The 4,107-nt window shown below is 48.4% G+C and overlaps 2 non-coding genes across 2 annotated transcripts; both read right to left on the reverse strand.

Moving 5' to 3' along the window:
- Window positions 1-3,069: 3,069 nt before the first annotated feature.
- Window positions 3,070-3,142, reverse strand: trnat-ugu (transfer RNA threonine (anticodon UGU)). The gene has a single exon. It is a non-coding gene; the product is annotated as a tRNA-Thr (tRNA).
- Window positions 3,143-3,802: 660 nt separating this feature from the next.
- On the reverse strand, window positions 3,803-3,875 carry trnat-agu (transfer RNA threonine (anticodon AGU)). The gene has a single exon. It is a non-coding gene; the product is annotated as a tRNA-Thr (tRNA).
- Window positions 3,876-4,107: the final 232 nt, after the last annotated feature.

Raw genomic sequence — 4,107 nt, forward strand, 5'->3', positions numbered from 1 at the left:
TGTGGGGCAAACCCTGCAACGTGTTACAAAGAAAGGCAGGGAGGCTACACACAGTCGGTGGTGCGGGAACCTCCGTACTACGGCCCAGGATCCACGGGGGACCACACGGCCTCCCGCTACCACTGAAAGTCTCAGGGCCGTATCGGCCCATCCTGGGCTCTCCAGGCCTTAGGGTCAGCGACAATAGTCCTCAGCGGGCAGCCCAGATCACCAAGCCGAGCACCACACGTGTCGCGGTAGACTCCCTACAGACCCCGGCTGTCCCGGGTTGCTACGCAGTCACCGGACAGAGTCGCTCAGGACCGAGCCTTCCGTCTGCTATCAGCAGAGAATGCACCACGATCGTACGGCCCCCCTCCACGCCACATCAGAATAAGTGACGTGGACAATATTCAGGGCCCCCAGATGGGGCCGAGAGCACTGTGTGAGACAAAGAGGGGAATGGAGTGTGTGTGTGTGTGTGATGAAAATGGAGTGTTTGGTTGTGAAACCATGTACTGAGCAAACGCAGAAAGCGTTTGGACCAGACCAGACTGCAAACTATCGATAAGCAGGCCACCATTGTGAAAGGACCTGGCCACGTCTGTCCCATCACACCAGGCACTCGGCCGGGCAGCAACGTTCCGACCAACTCACCCAGGCCAGGAATTCAAATCAGGTGATCGACCCGGGGACACAGGGCGTCATATCGCCTCAACTTGCAAATAACTGGTACATAAGCCTTTGGAGGGGGCGGGGGGGGGGAGTGATGTTATGTATGCACCTGAACCTCACCAATATGTCAGACTTGCCACTAGGGGGCACACCTGTGGGAGGCCTAAGGGTCACTTGTGCACCCTGGGACAAGCAGGTACAGAAGGTGATCCACCATGCTGCTTCCCCACTCTGGGGTCTCAATAAAGAGACCAAGGTCACAATAGTTTCATAGAAACATAGAAACATAGAAACTAGGTGCAGGAGTAGGCCATTCGGCCCTTCTAGCCTGCACCGCCATTCAATGAGTTCATGGCTGAACATGCAACTTCAGTACCCCATTCCTGCTTTCTCACCATACCCCTTGATCCCCCTAGTAGTAAGGACTTCATCTAACTCCTTTTTGAATATATTTAGTGAATTGGTATCAACAACTCTCTGCGGCAGGGAATTCCACAGGTTAACAACTCTCTGAGTGAAGAAGTTTCTCCTCATCTCAGTCCTAAATGGCTTACGCCTTATCCTTAGACTGTGACCCCTGGTTCTGGACTTCCCGAACATCGGGAACATTCTTCCTGTATCTAACATGTCCAGTCCCGTTAGAATTTTATATGTTTCTATGAGATCCGCTCTCATCCTTCTAAATTCCAGTGAATATAAGCCCAGTCGATCCAGTCTCTCCTCATATGTCAGTCCAGCCATCCCGGGAATCAGTCTGGTGAACCTTCGCTGCACTCCCTCAATAGCAAGAATGTCCTTCCTCAGATTAGGAGACCAAAACTGAACTCAATATTCCAGGTGAGGCCTCACCAAGGCCCTGTACAACTGCAGTAAGACCTCCCTGCTCCTCTACTCAAATCCTCTCGCTATGAAGGCCAACATACCATTTGCCTTCTTCACCACCTGCTGTACCTGCATGCCAACTTTCAATGACTGATGTACCATGACACCCAGGTCTCGTTGCACCTCCCCTTTTCCTAATCTGTCACCATTCAGATAATATTCGCCTTCATGTTTTTGCCACCAAAGTGGATAACCTCACATTTATCCACATTATACTGCATCTGCCATGCATTTGCCCACTCACCTAACCTGTCCAAGTCACCCAACACACTTTTAGCATCCTCCCCACAGCTCACACTGCCACCCAGCTTAGTGACATCTGCAAACTTGAAGATATTACACTCAATTCCCTCATCCAAATCATTAATGTATATTGTAAATAGCTGGGGTCCCAACACTGAGCCCTGCGGCACCCCACTAGTCACTGCCTGCCACTCTGAAAAGGACCCGTTTATCCCGACTCTCTGCTTCCTGTCTGTCAACCATTTCTCTATCCACGTCAGTACATTACCCCCAATACCATGTGCTTTGATTTTGCACACCAATCTCTTGTGTGGAACCTTGTCAAAAGCCTTTTGAAAGTCCAAATACACCACATCCACTGGTTCTCCCTTGTCCACTCTACTAGTTACATCCTCAAAAAATTCTTGAAGATTTGTCTAGCATGATTTCCCTTTCATAAATCCAAGCTGACTTGGACCGATCCTGTCACTGCTTTCCAAATGTGTTGCTATTTCATCTTTAATAATTGATTCCATCATTTTCCCCACTACCGATGTCAGGCTAACCGGTCTATAATTACCCGCTTTCTCTCTCCCTCCTTTTTTAAACAGCGGCATAACATTAGTTACCCTCCAGTCCATAGGAACTGATCCAGAGTCGATAGACTGTTGTAAAATGATCACCAATGCACCCACTATTTCAAGGGCCACTTCATTAAGTACTCTGGGATGCAGACTATCAGGCCCATGGGGATTTCCAAAAGATTATTTGTGTCTTCCTTCATGAAGACAGAACCAAAGTATTTGTTTAACTGGTCTGCCATTTCTTTGTTCCCCATTATAAATTCACCTGAATCTGACCTGTTTGTCGTCACTAATTTTTTTAGAAGCCTACAAGCTTTCTCTCATACTCTATTTCCCCCCTCCTGGTTAAACCCTTTGTCCTCCTCTGCTGTATTACAAAATTCCCCCAGTCCTCAGGTTTGCTGCTTTTTCTGGCCAATTTATATGCCTCTTCCTTGGATTTAACATTATCCTTCATTTCCCTTGTGAGCCACATTGCCCATTTTATTTTTACTCCAGACAGGGATGTGCAATTGTTGGAGTTCATCCATGTGATCTTTAAATGTTTGCCATTGTCAATCCAACAAGGATCACTGGCCAGTCTATTCACATCTCACACCATCAAAGTTTCCTAAACTTCAGGGCCCTCATCTCTGAATTAACTCTGTCACTCTCCATCTTAATAAAGTTTTCAACCATATTTACAATTAAAGCCCTTGCTAATTTAAATACTGATATAATTTTGAGTTGGCCCCAGTGAGATTTGAACCCACGACCCCTGGTTTACAAGACCAGTGCTCTAACCCCTGAGCTATGGAGCCACCTGTAACACCAGCTCATGTTTGCATCTTACTATTGTTAACAAGGAGGTGGGGCCCGAATAATCATTCTTGGTGATTCATCCCTGAACATTCACAGAATCTTACAGCACACAAGGAGGGCCATTCGGCCCATCGTGTCTGTGCCGGCTCTGTGAGAGAGATTAGTGCTTGTAAGTTGTAAAAGGAGGGAGAGAGGGGAATGAGTGGGAGAGGGAATGGGAGAGAGAGGGGGAAGGAGTCAGCCAGAGGGGAATGGGAGAGAGCAGAATGGGAGAGAGCGAGTGGGGGAGGGGAGAGAGATGGGAAGTCGAGAGAGGGAGGAGGCAGGGGAGAGAGAAAGGAAGGGGAGAGGGAGGGAGCAGGGGAGAATCTGAAAAGAAAGGCAAAAGAGGGAGAGAGAGGAGGGAGGGGAGGGAGCGGAAGGGGAGAGAGGGGAAGGGGAGAGAGAGGGAAAGGGGAGACAGAGGGGAAGGAGTGAGAGATGGAGAAAGTGAGATTGCAGGAAAAAAAAAATGCAGCACGGATCATGACCTGGAAAGCGGAGAGAGTGTCTGCAAGACAGAGGCCTGTTGTTTGAGGGTCAGTCTCAGAGTTGTTAATATTTATAATTAAACCCCTTGTTAATTGACAGTGTATTTAAATACTGAACTAATTTTGAGTAGGCTCCAGTGAGATTTGAACCCACGACCCCTGGTTTACTAGACCAGTGCTCTAACCCCTGAGCTATGGAGCCACCTGCTTTGGGATGTGGGTCATTCCCCAGTTAGTGCTGTGTGTTTGAAGAATGAGGAGGGGTCAGTGAAACGCTCAGATTGTGTCTCATCCCCCAGACTCCTGCCTCCGTCTCTTCAATATTCACCTCTCAACATCGATATATCGGGTCTTTCACGTAGTAAAACATCCCAAGGCAACTCAGTCACACTCTGCCTCAATCTCTCAGTCTCTCTGTCTCCCTGTCTCTCTCT

The sequence above is a fragment of the Pristiophorus japonicus genome, unplaced genomic scaffold (assembly GCF_044704955.1).
Source record: "Pristiophorus japonicus isolate sPriJap1 unplaced genomic scaffold, sPriJap1.hap1 HAP1_SCAFFOLD_288, whole genome shotgun sequence".
Classification (NCBI taxonomy): domain Eukaryota; kingdom Metazoa; phylum Chordata; class Chondrichthyes; family Pristiophoridae; genus Pristiophorus; species Pristiophorus japonicus.